Below are 19,156 nucleotides of genomic sequence, written 5' to 3'. Positions count from 1 at the left end.
GCTCCAAGTACTGATGTCTGTCCTTGATAACCTCCCATGTCCGGCCTAGGATGCTGGCCACTGTCTCCATTGCAATAATTTGTTCCCAGATGGAATAATTTATGTCTCTGCTTTCATAGGAAATGTAAACTATTTTTTCTGGAGTGAATCTTTTTGATTCTCCTCCTGTCAATCTGGGTTCCATCTTAGTCTTTGTTGCAAAGACTAATGTTCTTAACTCAGCTATCTCCCAATACAGCTTGGACTATCTTTCTATAGCCTCAGCTACAGGGTCCCTTTGCCCCATTCCACTGTGAACCCTCAGCAGGCATGCTGGTTCATAATGCCAATCACATTTTGCATCACACTCAGAAATTTCCCAATCTTCTTCATGTTGATGACAGCCATGAATATCTAAATTGTAGCTAGCTTTTACACTAAGTTGCAACTATGCTTTTGCATCCAGGGCACATACTAAAGGATGTGTAAATAAATCACTTGACTGGTGTGAAGATGTTAACTAGATCTAGAGATGAAAGAAATTACAGTATCACACAGTTACTGGAATCCATGGGAGAAAAATAATGAGCTTTATTTATAAAAATAAATCATAGCATGAAATTAGACTAACTTACACTGTAGGCATTTCTGTTGAGAAGAAACTTTTATTCAAAACTCAGCCTTTCCCTAAGATCTCTATCCCATTGCTCAATCTATATGTGGTGGGTACAGTTTTACTCTTCACTGTTTAGGCAACTGTCACAATCAATGAATGGATGAAAATAAGACTTCAGTCCTTAATGTGATGTGATACTTAGAGAATGTGATCTAAGGCTCTGTTTTGATCTTTAAAGTTTATAAATGTCTCTGGGATTCATGTATAATGCCATTTGGGTGTGGTTTCTTATGGTTAAAACACAAATAGTTTAATATTTTATGATTTTTTTTTCATTTTGGTTCACCTGTATTTGATATATAACTTTGAAAAACACAACATTTGCTATTATTTCTTGTAGGACAAATACATGATACCTCTTTAAGCTTTTAGTGATCCAAAGATTAAACTATATAATGTGGTGTGTATGTCTAGTATGATAGCTTAATTTACAGAAATATGATCTTTAGCTGTGGTTTTAAATACCAACATCAATGCCAAAAAAAAATTTAAAGAGAAAAAAGATAAGAACGTTATGACTTCTTGTAAGAAACACCAGTAACCAATACTTTAAGTCACATTTTTGCTGTTTTATTTCAAGATTCTTTCAGTATTAGAGTGAAAAATAATTTGTATTTTAATTTGTTATAAAGTATAGTTGTGGGGACCTAGATGAAAAACAGTTATGTCTTTAAAAAAAATTAAGACATCATAATTTCTCATCAACTGATCATGCCTTTTTATAGCACCTAAGTTCAAGGACATGTGGAATGAAATGTGATAAAGAGTCTGTATACATTACATATTGCATTACCAATATCTAGCTTCAATAAAAACTTCATCCAGCTTCTGTACCACGTGGTATATGAGTTAGACTCACTTTAATTGACTCCAGCTGTTAGTTTCTATGTGCAATAATGAATCATGATCTTTTCAGCATTGTCTAAAATGAGATATGTGTACAAAGGGAGAAAATGTGTAAAAAAAATAAATAATCACTAATCTATATTTATTGAGTGTACTAGGCCCAAATGCGGGAAGAAAAGGGAGAATCTAGAACATAGCAAAGTAAATAATGAACTAAATTAAAGGCATTCAGGCATAATGCAAAGAACAGATGTCTAGAAGTCAGTATACCTGGTGGCCCTGGCTTTACTGCTAAATACCCATGTGAGCAACTAAAGTGTAAATTATGCTTGCTCCCTACAGCCTAGGTTACATAAAGAGAGAGGCAGCAGTTTACCAGATTTGAATAGGCTGACAGGTGATCTAGAGTGACAAAAGAACATCTACCAGGGAGATAATACAGAGAACAGTGGTCAAAGAAAACCGGTAAACCCAGGCTAATCTAAGGCCATAGTCCCCTACAGGTATCCATGTACTGGTAGAATGTCATCTAGAAAGACAGAGAAGAGGGGCAGATGGTATTTTATAGTCAAATAAGATCAGTGGTTCTCAAACTACTACACAGTTGTAGAGCCCCATCTCATATTAATGAAATCAGATATTTAGGGTCAAAACCCAGACATCTGAGGTTGAAACACAGACAAGTATAAATTTTTTATGCTCCCCAGATAATTTTAATATATTGTCAAGGTTGGGAACTAGTGGGTTACATGGTCATTTTAAAGTTTTGCCCTTGAAGTGGCAGGTCACAAGACATTGGACTGGGGCTCAGTCCCTCAGGGAAGCCAAGCTTCAGTAATAGGAATATGGCACAAAGGGTGGGGAGAGCTATAGCTCCAGGATTAACATGAGTGACCAGTGGAACCAAGTGGATGGTAGACCCCACATCTAACTGGTTGCACATCTGAGGAAATGACCACACTTAACCCTTAGTACTAAAGAAAGACCAGAGAGTAGTGGGAGGTGATGGCCAGAGTAGATTAAGAACCCCTTTCAGTATTAGAAACTGGTTAGGAGAAAGACAGCAAACCAAATGATGCTAGGTAAACAGAGAGAAAAAGTGAAAGGCAGATGCTACTTCTGCTTTGATTACTTCATCAGCAAAATGAGGTTGACAGGTCATTTTCTGCAGTGCTCAGTGTCCACATCAGTCATCTGTTCCACTTCAGAAGCTTCTCACAAGGCATCACTCTCATAGCTACATTTTCATTTATTCTGTTCATCAGTACTTCAAAACATTCTAAAACGTACCTCTTTCACAAAAACTTGCAAAATGACCTAACAAAATTATGACATTTTAGCTCAAGTCATTTTGAATGATACTATATAAATAGTGCAATGAGAAAGAAAAAAGTAAATGAGTTAAAAAATTGGAAATGAGAAGGTAAAATTATCATTATATGTTGATGAAATGGCACTAGTTAAACTCTAGAGAATATCACAAACACTAAGTTATATAGTAAAGTGGCAGGTACAAAATTAATATACAATACTAGGAGTCTTCCTATAAACACAGAATACATTAGAAGATAGGAATAAAAAGATTAAATATCTAGGGGAAAAGGTTAACAGGAAATGTGGAAAAATACATTTAAAAATAAATGCTACTACACCTACCACCTCCATATTAGCTGTTTTTTCTTTTCAATGTGACTTGCAGGAATAAACTATGGTCCAACATTCAAAATAAATAAATAAATACTACTAAGGAACTTAAAATAAATGGATAAATGGAAAAGTATGTTTTGAGCATGATGAGAAAATCTGTAATAAAAACATCAGTTATCACTATATCAATTTTTTAAATTAACAAAAGAAATGTAGTAAGAATTTATTTTTAAATTAAACACATTAATTTTAAAGGTTATAAGGAAAAGCATACCCATAATATTAAATTTTCATAAGGCAAAAAATGAAAATGACTTTAACAATCATATTTTGGTTGTCTAGAAAAGACCACATCAAGGAAAAGGAAAGACTATGAAAAAACATGGGATTTTTGTCCAGGCAGGAATTATTTTCTGGATGAAGGTATTGACTAGTAGAGAATCAATCACAGATGGATCACAGACAGAGTCTGGGCTATGTAGTTGGGTTCTTTACTTCTCCACTTTTTTCTTAGAAATCTACATATGAAAACTAGGCTTTCAAGATTAATTTGATATAGAGGGCATTTATGTAGTTCATCAGCTTCAGTCCCCTTACTAAATCAGATACAACATTTCATTTTCTCAGGAAACAACATAACACTTGTACTCTTCTTCTGATCTCACCCACACTTTCCACTTTTGTGTCTCTTCTGAGGCCTTCCTTCTACCTCCCAAAGCTTACCCATACCTTGGCCTCATTTCTTCCATCCATCAGGTTTTCAAATAATACAATTCCTTCCTATAGATTCCAAGACAAACAATACTGTTTGAATCCATTCTATTTAACTGCAACTGAAACTACTAAGCATTCTTATATTTGCTGTAATAAAGATATGATCACTGCCCCTTGCCTTTACATACTGATTCAATAAACCTTCATGACATCACTATTTAATTGGATCTTAATGTCCTTATCACAATTATAAAATAAATTATTATGACATGTTTTATTGGAAAATAATCTGATTACAGAGTTTTAAAAATTATTAGCCTGTGAAGAGTTAATTGTGTGTTACATGCTTTGTGGATTTATTCCATACTTTCAGATTCATTATTAATTTATTCAAACACTGACTAGTTTACAGTTTCATAATTCACTGTATTACTTTAGATGTATGGTATATTCATGAGCTTTGGGGAAAAACATTTAGAACAGCAATATTTTAAGCCAGAAAATAAAAACACGTTTTTTTCCTTTTGCTAAAAACATATATCTAGTTGACATTATTTTTTTCTGATGTTCACCCATATGGTTGAGACATAAGTAAGATTTTTAAGACTGATGTGACATGGTACTACATTTTAGTTTCAAGTTTTGTTTTTCTGTGAGTATAAACTGCATTTATCTTAACACAGGGGTGAAGCAAAGCTTATTCTTCACAAAGAGGTTCTTTTATATCTTATAGTTTATCATTATTGATAGTCATAGCAGAGAAAATATATTAAACATTTCTTTCCTCTAAGTAAACTGCCAATCCTTACTGTTCATTTAGAAAAGATAGATTTTTGTTCACCTGAAGCATAGAATTTGGCTCTAGGTCACTGAAACAGTTTGAAAAATGACCTTTAAAATGTTTATATTAACAAAGAACCTGTATTGTATGTATTCATTTTTGTTTCAGAAGAAGTCATTCATTTGACACCCTTTGAGCAATATGGTTAATCTATCACTGTGGTTCATTTTATGACATAATTTAGAAAAGGCATATTGTTTCAACTGAATTATACAAATAGCATTCAGGTCATCTGAAAAGTTTGTTTTATTTTTTACACCTCCAGAATATTTTTGCCAAAGTGTATACACAGTTTACTTGAAGATGGAATAATTATTATTTTTAACTTTTTCATTGCAGATTTATTTCATGCCCAGCATCAGGAATGTACAAGAAAAGGAGGGAATCTCATGCAATGAAAAGGAGGAGGAGAAGGAAGGTAAGGAGGAAGAGAAGGAGGGAAAGGAAGAGGGAAGAAGGGGGGGAGTAAAACAGTAACCTATTAGGTTAATGGTGTTGATGAGATTAAAGAGAGTAGGTAAAAGACAGCAAACCACTGACCTTAATGACTGTGATTGCAATGAGGTGTTAAGGACAGAAACCACCCTTGATGAATTAAGCAGGAATTGAGATAACAGCATTAAAAGCATATTATGTTGCTAGTGAGTCAATGTGTTTTGCAGAGAATAACTGTAGAAAGATATAGGGGAAGGCTGGGTTCAAGTTTCATTTCTTGAAACAAATAGGCATTTTGACCCTCTCCACATATTTGCATTTGAATTGAAAAAAATCTGTAGGATTAAAATAGCCTCCAAAGAAGTCTGAGGAAAATTAAATGAGGCAATTGTCATCATGAATTTGTAGTATGAAATTGACATAAATCCTTTATTTTTTAAATTTTGCAAAAGAAAACCTTTTTATCCAATCTCAATAGTCTCATATTAACAACAATAAGTGTCTGAATTATTTGTTGTAACCACACATTATTCAATCACCCTGCTTCAAACAGATTTTCTTAGTAGAACTACAGACCTATTCTTGATACTCTTTGTAACTTTTCAAAATAATCCACTAACCCAATAAAAAAATGTATTTGATTAGAATGGAAATTAACTAGAAGTGTATCAAACAGGAAATTAACGTATCATCATCAACTCTGTTCAGACATAAAATTCTGGCAAGCTTGAGAGATTTACTTTTCCTTCAGTAGCACATGCCATGAAACTCAAAGTCTTAATGTGTGGGAAATGGCTTTTTGATTGCAGGTGTTATTACAGAAGAATTGTATAGTATTTAAAAGTTCACATTTTCCAATGTACAGGATTAAATGCATGTATTATACCTTAAAAGAATAGTTTGACCTCAAATTAGTACATGGATCTCCACTACCTATAAGTCATTAAAAAGGTAATAATTGTATAATTGCAAATGTTTCCATTATAATATTAATAAGAACATAGAAACATTTTAAGAGAAGATGTGGAATATAAAATGTATAATTACTTCTTCCAGTGTTTCCAGGATGAACTTAGAGCCTCATAAAAATTATATAACACACCAGAAGCATTCTCAGAAATATGTGTACAGAATACGTTGATAGAAAATTCTATAAAAAGTTTAAAGGAGGTATTATATATTCAAGACACAAACCAAGGATGCTGCGTAAATAATTTCTTATTTAAATTAAAAAAAGTATAAGTATAAATTAAAATACTGAACTATGTTATTCACTACTAGCACATAGCAATTTTCACATGGTTAGTTCCACGCACCAGGATCAATTTGATTGAGTTAGTGATTGTCCAAAGGGGAGCTACATATCTTTGTTAGCTTGATTTAGTCTCATTTTGCCTTCTTTTGCAAGGCAGAAAATTCTAGATTTTTCTTTTCTTTTCTTGAAGTATAGTTGATTTACCCAGTTTTTTCTATAAAGTGCTTACTATCCAATAAGACTAGAATTACTAAGGTTTACTACCATCGTTGTTTATGGTAAATGTCATTAATTAAGGTTTAATTTTTGTGCAGTGTAACCAGAGAATGTTGTATATAGTAGTACTACTGGTTTGTACTTTTAGAATATTTTCTTTGTGAAATAATATATGGTCAATTTTTGTGACTATTCCATTAACCCTGGAAAAGAAGATAATTTCTTCATTTTTAGAGTACAGAGTTTGATGTATATCAATTAGCTCTTCCTTCTTAACTATATTATTTTGGCCTACATCTTTCTTTAATTATCTTCCTGCTCTCTTAGAGAAAAATATAAATTAAAATTTTGTATCTCTTATAAATCACATTCTTTTATTAGGTGAAGCCCACATTCTACCTCAGCTAACCAGGAAGAAAAGTGAGGAGACAAAACTAACCAATATCAGGAATCAAATGGAGAAAAAACTACTGATTAAAAGGATAATAAAAAATGCTATGCCTCCCCCCCCAAAAAACACCTATGTCCATAAATTCAGTAACTTAGATGAAATGGAGAAATTCCTTGAAAGACACAAACTACCAAAACTCACCAAAGAAATAGATAAACCAAATAGTCCTATGTCTGTTAAAGAAATTAAATTGTAGTTAAAACCTACTGAAAAAATTAAATTGTAGTTTAGGTTATAGGTTTTGAGAGCTTGGCCAAGATGGTGGAGTAGGAAGACCATGAGCTCACCTCCTCTCATGGGCACACCAAAATTACAAATACTTACAGAGCACATATTGATAAGAAAGACTGGAATCTAGCAGAAATATCTTCTACAAATATATATGTGTGTGTGTGTATATATATATGTATACACACACACACACACACACACACATATATATATATATATATATATATATATATATATATATATATACCACAATGAGATAAGGAGTGGCCGAGTCACAGTATAGTCAAGATCATTATCACCTGGGTGGGCAACCCACAAATGAGAGAATAATTACAATTGCAGAGGTTCTCCTTAAAGAGCAATGGGTCTGAGACCCATGTTGGGCTCCCCAGCCCTGGGGTCCTGCATCAGAAAGAGGAACCCCCAGAATGTTTGGCTTTGAAGGCCAGCAGGGCTTACTTTTGGGAGGCCCAGAATGCTGTGGGAAATAGAGACTCCATTCCTAAAGTGCACACACAAAATCTCACATGCTCCAGGTCCCAGGGCAGAAGCAATCAATTGAAAGAAGCCTAGGTCAGACCCACCTGCTGATTTTGGAGGGTATACTGGAGAGGCAAGAGGCAACTGGAGCTCACACTATGACACAGACACTGGAAGGAGTCATTTTTGGAAGCTTATTCTACCATGTGGACACTGGTGCTATCAAGTGTCATTAGGAATCATAGCTTATTAGCACCAGGAACCAGTCCCATGAACAAGCCTGTTGGCATCAGTATTGAGAAGCCTCAGGCCAAGCAACTAGTTGTGCAGGGACACAGCTATACCCACCAGCAGGCAGGCTGCCCTGCCTCAGCCACAAAAGGACACAGGTCTGTCCCACAGAAGGCCCAGGACCCTGTTCCAAATCAGAGGGCCAGCACTAGCCCTGGGACCATCCTCACTTACTGGTGGGCAGGTACCAGCTCCAGGACACCTGAGCCTGGGTCACACACACCAGCAGGCGGACACCAATCCCAGGACCACTGCAGTCTCACAGCTTGCAGTGGCAAGCCACAGAACAAATCTCAGTAAGTTTAAGAAACCTGAAATCATATAAAGCATCTTTTGCATCCACAACACTATGGGACTAGAAATCAACTACAAGAAAAAAACTGCAAAAAACACAAACATGACTGGCTAAATGATATGATACTAAACAACCAATGAATCAATGAACAAATCAAAGAAGAAATAAAATAATATCTAGAGAAAAATGAAAACAAAACCACAAAGATGAAAAATCTATGGGATGCAGCAAAAGCAGTTCTAAGAGGGAAGTTTATACCAATACAAGCTCAATCAAGAAACAAGAAAAATTTCAAACAAACAACTTAAACTTACACCTAAAGGAACTGTAAAAAGAACGACGAATGAAATTGAAAGTTAGTAGAAGGAAAGAAATCATAAAGAGCAGAGCAGAAGTAAATGAAATAGGTACTAAAAAAAAATAAAAGAAAGATCAATGAAAGTAAGAGGTGGATCTTTGAAAAGATAAACAAAATTGATAAACGTTTAGCCAGACTCATCAAGAAAAAAAAAGAGGACCCAAATCCAAGAAATCAGCAATGAAAAAGGAGAATTAACAACTGATGCCACAGAAATACAAAGGATCATAAGAGGCTAATATGAGCAACTATATGCCAATAAAGTGGACAATTTAGAAGAAATGGACAAATTCCTAGAAACGTACACTCTCCCAAAACTAAAGCAGGAACAAATAGAAAATTTCTTCTATTTTCTAGAACAAACCAATTACCAATAATGAAATTGAATCAGTAATAATAATTTTTTAAAACTCCCAAAAAACAAATGTCCAGAACCAGATTCTTCACAGGTGAATTCTACTAAACATTTAGAGAAGAGTTAACACATATCCTTCTCAAACTATTCCAAAAAATTACAGAGGATGGAATGCTTCTGAATTCCTTCTCTGAGGTCATTATCACCCTGATACCAAAACCAGATAAAGAAATCACAAAAGATGAAAATTCCAGACTAATATCACTAAAGAACATAGATGCAAAAATCCTCAACAAAATATTGGAAAAGCAAATCCAGCAATACATTAAAAGGCTCATACACCATGATCAAGTGGGATTTACTCCAGGGATGCAAGGATTGTTCAATATTCACAAGTCAATGTGATACACCACATTAACATGTTGAAAAATAAAAATTTTATGATCATCTCAACGGACGCAGAAAAAGCTTTTGATAAAATTCAACATCCATTTTAGATAAAAACTCCCCAGAAAGTGGGTATAGATGGAAAATCACTGAACATAATAAAGGCCATATGTAATAAGCCCATAGCTAACATCATACACAATAGAGAAAAGCTGAAAGCATTTCCTTTACAATCAGGAACATGATAAGGTTGGCCACTATCACCACTTTTATTAAAGGTGCTATTGGAAATCCTAGCCACAGCAATCATACAAGAAAAAGAAATAAAAGAAATACAAATTGGAAAGGAAGAAGTAAAACTGTTACTTTTTGCAAATGACATAATATTATATGTAGAAAATCCTCGGGACACTTCCCCAAAACTACTAGAGTTCTACAATAAATGTGGCAAAGTTTCAGGATACAATATTAATAGGCAAAAATCATATTAATATGATTTTCAAAATGGATCCAACAATACATTAAAAGGATTGTACACCATGATCAAGTTGGATTTATCCCAGGGATGCAAGGATTTTTCAATAACTGCAAATCAACCAGTGTGATACACCATATCAACAAATTGAAGAATAAAAGTCATATGATCAACTCAATAAATGCAGAAAAAGCTTTCAACAAAATTCAACACCAATTTATGATAAAAACTCTCCAGAAAGTGGGCATAGAGGGAACCTACCTCAACATAATAAAGGCCATGTATGACTAACCTACAGCTATCATCTTACTCAATTGTGAGAAGCTGAAAGCATTTCCTCTGAGATCAGTAACAAGACAAGGATATCCACTCTTGCCACTCTTTTTCAACATAGTTTTGGAAGTCCTAGCCACGGCAATCAGAGAAGAAAAAGAAATAAAAGGAATCCAAATTGGAAACGAAGAAGTAAAACAGTAACTGTTTACAGAAGACATGATACTATACATAGAAAATCCTAAAGATGCTACCAGAAAACAACTAGGGCTCATGAATGAATTTGGTAAAGTTGCAGGATACAAAATTAATACATAGAAATCTGTTGCATTTCTACACACTAACAATGAAAGATTAGAACGAGAAATTAAAGAAACAATCCGACTTACCTTCACATCAAAAAGAATAAAATACCTAGGGATAAAGCTACCTAAGGAGGTAAAAGACCCGTACTCTGATTTCTTTCATCAATGTCTTACAGTTTTCAAAGATGACACAAACAGATGGAAAGATATACCATGTTCTTGGACTAGAAGAATGAATATTGTCAAAATAAATATATATACTACCCAAGGCAATCTACAGATTCAATGCAATCCTTATCAAATTACCAATGGCATTTTTCATAGAGCCAGAACAAAGAATTTTACAATTTGCATGGAGACACAAAAGACCCCGGATAGTCAAAGCAATATTGAGAAAGAAAAACAGAGCTGGAGGAATCAGGCTCCCAGATTTCAGACTGTACTACAAAGCTACAGTAATCAAAACAGTATGGTACTGGCACAAAAACAGAAATATAGATCAATGGAACAGGATAGAAACCCAGAAATAAACCCACACACCTATGGTCAGTTGATCTATGACAAAGGAGGCAAGACTATAAAATGGAGAAAAGACAGTCTCTTCAATAAGTGGTGTTGGGAAAACTGGATAGCTACATGTAAAAGAATGAAATTAGAACATTCCCTAACACCATACACAAAAATAAACTCAGAATGGATTCAAGACCTAAATGTAAGACCAGACACTAGGAAATTCTTAGAGGAAAACATAGGCAGAACACTCTTTGACATAAATCACAGCAAGATCTTTTTTGACCCACCTCCTAGAGTAATGTAAATAAAAACAAAAATAAACAAATGGGACCTAATTAAACTCAAAAGGTTTTGCACAGCAAAGAAAACCATAGATAAAACAAAAAGACAACCCACAGAATGGGAGAAAATATTTGTAAATCAGGCGACCAACAAGGGATTAGTGTCCAAAATTTACAAACAGCCCATGTGACTCAATATCAAAGAAATCAAGCAACTCAATTAAAAAATGGGCAGAAGACCTAAATAGATATTTCTCCAAAGAAGACATACATATAGCCAAGAGGCACATGAAAAGATGCTCAACATCACTAATTATTAGACAAATGGTAAACAAAAGTACAATGAGTTTAATTAAGTCCCTTTTTTTATTTTTATTTTTACTTCCATTACTCTAGGATCTAGAGAATATCATACTAAGTGAAGTCAGACAGAGAAAGACAAATACCATATGATATCACTTATACGTGGAATCTAAAAAATAATACAAATAAGTCTATATACAAAACAGAAACAGACTTACAGACATAGAAAACAAACTTATGGTTACCAAAGGGAAAAGGGAGGAGGGGAGGGAGAAATTAGGAGTATGAGATTCATAGATACAATCTACTACACATAAATAGATAAACAACAAGGATTTACTAGATAGCACAGGGAAATATATTCAATATTTTGTAATAACCTATAATGGAAAATAAACTGAAAATATATATATAACTGAATCACTTTGCTGTACATCTGAAACTAATGCAATATTGTAAATCAACTATACTTCAATGAAAAAAAAAAGATGCGTTTCCTTGCTAAACAAAACAAACAACCAAAAGAGTACAATGAGATATCACCTCACACAAGTCAGAATGGCCATCATCAAAAAGTCTACAAACAATAAATGCTGGAGAGGGTGTTGATAAAAGGGATTGTTGGTGGGAATGTGAATTGGTATAGCCATTATGGAGAACAGTATGGAGGTTCCCTAAGAAACTAAAAATAGAGCTATTATATGATCCAGCAATCCCACTCCTGGGCACATACCCAGAGAAAACCATGGTTCCAAAGGATACATGTACCCTAGTGTTCACTGCAGTGCTGTTTACAGTAGCCAAGGCATGGAAGCAACCTAAATGTCCATCGACAGAGGGATGGATAAAGAAGATGTGGTACATATATACAATGCAATATTACTCAGCCATAAAAAAGAACAAGTTTTGCCATTTGCAAAAAAATGGTGGACCTGGAGGGTATTATGTTTAATGAAATAAATCAGAGTGAAAGAAAATGTTTATATGATCACTTCTATGTGGAACCTAAAAAAATGAATGAATATAAGAAAACAGAAACAGACTTACAGATATAGAGAACAAACTAGTGGTTACACGTGGAGAGTGGGAATGAGGAGAGGGCAAAATAGGGTAGAGGATTAAGAGGTAGAAATTAATATGTATAAAATAATAAGCTACAAACATTGTACAGCACAGGAAATATAGCCAATATTTTAAATAAATTTAAATGGAGTATAATCTATAAAAAACATGAATCACTATGTTTTACACCTGAAACTAATATTGTAAACCAACTATACCTCAATAAAATAAATAAAATACAATTATAGGTTTTAACTCACTGAAGGTCCAAATGATTTCAAAAGTGAATCTACCAAACATTTAAAAATAAATAATGTCAGTTATTTATAATGATGGAACTACATAATATATGTACTGGTAGAACTACAAAATCATTTCCCAAAAATAGAATCAGTGGAAACAATCTTCCAATGTTATTATGACTTCAGCATATTATCAAAACCAGACAAAGACATTATAAGTACAGATCAATCTCTCATGAATATGGACAGAAAATCCCTAACAAAGTATTAGCAAATCTAATCCAGGAATGTATAAAAAAGACAACACATCATGACCAAGTGAAATTTATCCACAGAATGCAAGGCTGTTTCAATATTGGAAAACAACCAATGAATCTGATCATATTAAGAGGTTAAAGAAGAGAAACCATATCAGTAGATGTAAAAAAAGCATTTGACAAAATGCAAGATCCATTCATGATGAAAACTCTCAGCAAACTGTGATAGAAGGTAAAATGTTTAACCTAATGCAGAGTATCTATAAAAAGTCCTTAGCTAATATTATAGCTAAAGTTGAGAAACTGAATGATTTCCCTCTAATATCTTGAACAAGGCACAAATGTCCCCTCTCACCACTCCTCTTCAATATCACACTGAAAGTCCTAACTAGTGCAATACAGCAAGAAAGATAAATAAAAGCAATCAAACTGGAAAGAAATAAAACTGTCTTTATTCAGATGACATGATTTCCTATGCAACAAATCCCAATGAATCTATAAAATTTTTTTCCAGAAATATTAAATGAGTTTAAGCAAATTTGTAGGTACAAGGTCAATTTACAAAAATCAATTGTATTCTGATATACTGGGAATTAATAATTGGAATTGAAGGTAAAAAAAAATACCATGTAAAATAATAGCCTAAAATGAAGGTAAAAAATATATACCATGTAAAATATAGCCTAAATGAAGTTACAAATCTAACAAATTCATTCAGGTTATGTATGTGGAAAACTATAAATCGCCAATGAGAGAAATCAAAGAAATCTAAATAAGTTGAGAGAGATGTCATATCCATGGATTGGAAACCTCAATATTGTTAAAATGTTAATTCTTTCCAAGTGGATCAATAGATTTAATACAATCTCAATCAAGAATCCATTAAGAATTTATTAGATAATGACTAGCTGATTCTAAAATTTACATTCAAATCAAAGGAACTAGATTAGCAAAACAATCTGTAAAGGAAGAACAAAGTTGAAGAACTCACATATTCCAATTTCAAGATTTACTCTGTTGTTTCAATAATCAAGACAGTGTATCTCTAGAGAACTAGCACCATGGCTTCTGGCTACAAGATTGGCCCATCCATCCTCAACAGAGACCTGGCCAGTTTAGGGGCCGAGGGCCTCCAGATGCTGGACTCTTGGGCCAATTATCTGCACCTGGATGTAATGGACGGGCATTTTGTTCCCAACATCACCTTTGGTCACCCTGTGGTAGAAAGCCTCTGAAAGCAGCTAGGCCAGGACTCTTTCTTTGACATGTATATGATGGTGTCTGGGCCAGAAGAGTGGGTAAATCCAATGGCTGTAGCAGGAGCCAATCAATCTACCTTTCATCTTGAGGCTACCGAGAACCCAGGGGCTTTGATCAAAGACATTTGGGAGAATGGAATGAAGGTTTGCTTTGCTATCAAACGAGGGACTACAGTTGAATATGTGGCACCATGGGCTAATCAGATAGATATGTCCTTGGTTATGGCAGTGGAACCTGGGTTTGGAGGGCAGAAATACATGGAAGATATGATGCCAAAAGTTCACTGGTTGAGGACCCAGTTCTCATCTTTGGACATAGAGATTGATGGTGGAGTAGATCCTGACACCATCCATAAATGTGCAGAGGCAGGAGCTAACATGGTTGTGTCTGGCAGTGCCATTTTGAGGAGTGAAGATCCCAGATCTGTGATCAACCTGTTAAGAAATGTTTGCTCAGAAGCTGCTCAGAAACGTTCTCTAGATCGATGAAACCACAAGGAGTCCAGTGTTTCTGCTTATGAGATCTCCTTTATACTGGAAAACAAGAATATTGACTACCAAGGCATACCACAATTGAGGCAGTGTTACTTTTCTGAGCAATTATTTATTCCAGTGACTAAATCCATTATGCCGAATGTTCCAAGAGGTTAGAAATTTGTGTGTATAACTACATTTTTAGGATGGAATTTAAAGATTAGTGTGGTAAAATACCATTTTTACTGGGGGACGATTTTTATAAGGAATAAAAATATTGCTGTATTAAGATTATGAACAGAAATGTGTCTTAATGCCTAAGGAAGGCATATTAGCTACTATGAAAAACAAAGTGTAGTACTGGAAAAAGGACAGACACATAGATGAGGAAATCAAATAAAAAGGAATAGATCCACACGAATATAACCAACAGCTTTTGACAAAGGATCAATGGTAAATTAATAAAGGACAGTCTCTTCAACAAGCGAAGTTGGAAAAACTGGACATTGATATGCAAAAATAAAAAATAAAAAAGTAATAAAAATAAGCCCCAGCACACAAATCACACCTTATACAAAAATGTGATCATAGGTCAAAATGTAAGACATTAAAGTGTAAAATTCGTCTTCAATTTTTTAGAGATGGCACCAACAGCAAAACCCATGAAAGAAACTATCAATAAATTGGACATTATCAAAATGTTAGCAATTTCTCTGCAAAAGACACTGTTAAGAGAAAGAAAAGACAAACCACAGACTGTGAGAAAGTATTTGAAAATCACATCTCTGATAAATGGCTTCAAGGAGAACATATTGAAAACTCTCAAAATTCAACCATAAGAAAACAACCCAATAAAATATGGTTAAAAGATCTTAACAGAACTTCACCAAAGATAAACAGATTAAAAAAATAAATATATCAAGTGATGGTCAATATCCTTTATAATTAGAGAAATGCAAATTAAAACAATGAGATGTCACTACACACCTATTAAGTAACTAAAATCCCCCCAAATGACAGTACCAAATGTGGGCAAGAATGTGGAACATTTATTGTTTAGGGAGTTAAAAATTGTTCAGGCACTTTGGAAGACATTTTGGCAGTTTTTTATAAAGTTAAATATAGATTTACCATAGAATCCAGAAATTTCACTTCTAGGTATTCACCCAGGTTATCTGAAAACTTATGTTCACACATAAAACACTTTTATAGCTGTTTTCTTCATATAACTAAAACTAGAAGCAACCAAGTTGTTCCCCAAAAGGGGAATGGAGAAATAAATAATGTAATACTATTCAGAAATAAAAAGAAATGAGCTATAGTTTCATGCTACATGAATAAATCTTAAATGCATTTTGCTAAGTGGAAAAAGCCAGTCAGAAAAGGCTACCTATTAAATGACTCCATTTATATGGCCTTCTGGAAAAAGCAACACAATCAAGATGGAAAACAGATCAGTAGTTGCTAGTTGTTGTTCAAGAGGGGTGGGAGGTTAACTACAGAGAGGACACACAAGGGAACTATAGATATATAAGTCTATAATATTAGAAAAAGGACCATCATCCAGGATGCTGGGGGATGCCATGATGGAATGCTGACTGTAACAAATAAAGGTAACTCTATTACCAACCTGTGAGATGATAACCACACTGAAGGGGAAGTGAGGGAGAAACTGCCTTAATTAATCTTGGAAAATGATGTTTGACCGGAACTATTGGTCTAAAGACAAAAAGGAACTTATAAATAAACAAATATAATGAATGGTGGATTGTGGGAGCCAGGTTTCTCAGTGTCAGAGAGGGAAAGCAGAGATGATAAAGAAGGAAAGGCTAATAGGTGAAGTAAGCAAGATAGCAGACTATGAGATCCCAGTGCTTCCCCCCAAAACAACAACAACAACAAACATAATAAATAACATCTACACAGCAATGAAAATAGCTCTGGGAGACCTCTGAAGTATAGTAAAGGAGGTGCAGAAACACTTGGAGCACAGACACTGAGGATGCCTACACAGAAAACATAGGAAGCATTTTGCTTGCATCACCCCATTCTCCAGTCTGGCACAGCTAAGTGCCAAGAGGAATCCTCTTGGTGTGACTGTTCTCCATGGGAGAAAGAATATATAAACTGAAAGACAGGTCACTTGAAATTATCCAGTCAGAGAAAAAAAAAAGAAAAAAGGAATGACATGGAGTGTTCTGCTGATGTCTTCCTCTAAGAGTTTTATAGCGTCTGGCCTTGCACTTAGGTCTTTCATCCATTTGGAGTTTATTTTTGTGTATGGTGTTAGAGAGTGTTCTAATTACATTATTTTACATAGGCAGAACACTCTATGACATAAATCACAGCAAGATCCTTTTTGACCCACCTACAGAAATGGAAGTAAAAACAAAAATAAACAAATAGGACCTAATGCAACTTAAAAGCTTTTGCACAGCAAAGGAAACCATAAACAAGACCAAAAGACAACCCTCAGAATGGGAGAAAAGATTTGCAAATGAAGCAACTGACAAAGGATTCATCTCCAAAATTTACAAGCAGCTCATGCAGCTCAACATCAAAAAAACAAACAATTCAATCCAAAAATGGGCAGAAGACCTACATAGACATTTCTCCAAAGAAGATATACAGATTGCCAACAAACACATGAAAGGATGCTCAACATCACTAATCATTAGAGAAATGCAAATCAAAACTACAATGAGGTATCACCTCACACTGGTCAGAATGGCCATCATCAAAAAATCTACAAACAATAAATGCTGGAGAGGGTGTGGAGAAAAGGGAGCCCTCTTGCACTGTTGGTGGGAATGTAAGTTGACACAGCCACTATGGAGAACAGTATGGAGGTTCCTACAAAACCTAAAAATAGAACTACCATATGACCCAGTGATCCCACCACTGGGCATATACTCTGAGAAAAGCTTAATTCAAAAAGAGTCATGTACCACAATGTTCATTGCAGCTCTATTTATAATAGCCAGGACATGGAAGCAACCTAAGTGTCCATCAACAGATGAATGGATAAAGATGTTGCACATATATACAATGGAATATTACTCAGCCATAAAAAGAAATGAAATTGAGTTATTTGCAGTGAGGTGGATGGACCTAGAGACTGTCATACAGAGTGAAGTAAGTCAGAAAGAGAAAAATAAATACCATATGCTAACACATATATATGGAATCTAAATAAATAAATAAAATGGTTCTGAAGAACCTAGGGGCAGGACGGGAATAAAGATGCAGACGTAGAGAATGGACTTGAGGACATCGGGAGGGGCAAGGGTAAGCTGGGACGAAGTGACAGAGTGGCATGGACTTATATATACTACCAAATGTAAAATAGATAGCTAGTGGAAGCAGCTGCATAGCACAGGGAGATCAGCTCAGTGCTTTGTGACCACCTAGAGGGGTGGCAGAGGGAGGGTGGGAGAGCGAGGGTGGGAGGGAGATGCAAGAGGGAGGAGATATGGGGATATATGTATATGTATAGCTGATTCACTTTGTTATACAGCAGAAACTTACACACCATTGTAAAGCAATTATACTCCAATAAAGATGTTTTAAAAAAAAAAGATGTTAAAAAAATAAAGATACTCCTCAAGGCAAAAAAAAAAAAGTTTCAAAAAAGAAAAAAGGAATGAAAAAGAGTGAAGAAATCTACAGAATTTATAGAATACCAACAACAACGGAATTGTTATGTACATTATTGGAGTCCCAGAAGGAGAATAAAGAGAGAGAAAAGGACAGAAAGCTTATTTAAATAAATATTGCCAAAAAAATTCCCTATCCTGAGAGGGAAATGGACATTCAGATTCATGAAGCGTAAAGGTTCTCAAATAAGAACTACCCAAATAAGTCTAGGCCAAGACACATTATAATCAAATTGTCAAAGTCAAGGGCAAAAAGAGAATTTTTAAAGCATCCAGAGAAAAACAACTCATCATATATAAGGGAACTCCATAAGACTATACGCAAATTTCTCAGTAGAAACCTTACAAACCAGAAAAGGGTGGGTTGTTATATTCAAAGTACTGAAAGAAAAAAAACCCTGCCAGCCAAGAACACTATACACAGCAAAATCATCCTCTAAAAATGAAAGAGAAAAAGTCTTTCCTAGACAAACAAAAACTGAGGAAATTCGTCACCACTAGACCTGACTTGAAAGAAATTCTTCAGGGAGTTCTTCAAATTGCAATGAAAAGGTATTAAGCAATAATGTGAAAACATATGACAGCATAAATCTCATACA

General features: G+C 34.5%; 1 pseudogene across 1 annotated transcript; it reads left to right on the top strand.

Moving 5' to 3' along the window:
• Positions 1-7,536: 7,536 nt before the first annotated feature.
• Positions 7,537-18,523, top strand: LOC309665955 (ribulose-phosphate 3-epimerase pseudogene; annotated as a pseudogene). The gene has a single exon. The product of its transcript is annotated as a ribulose-phosphate 3-epimerase pseudogene (transcript).
• Positions 18,524-19,156: the final 633 nt, after the last annotated feature.

This window comes from Balaenoptera physalus (genome assembly GCF_965194825.1).
Source record: "Balaenoptera physalus genome assembly, chromosome: 8".
Lineage (NCBI taxonomy): Eukaryota > Metazoa > Chordata > Mammalia > Artiodactyla > Balaenopteridae > Balaenoptera > Balaenoptera physalus.
Note: the sequence above shows the minus strand (reverse complement) of the source record. Positions and strands in the feature narration are given on the sequence as shown.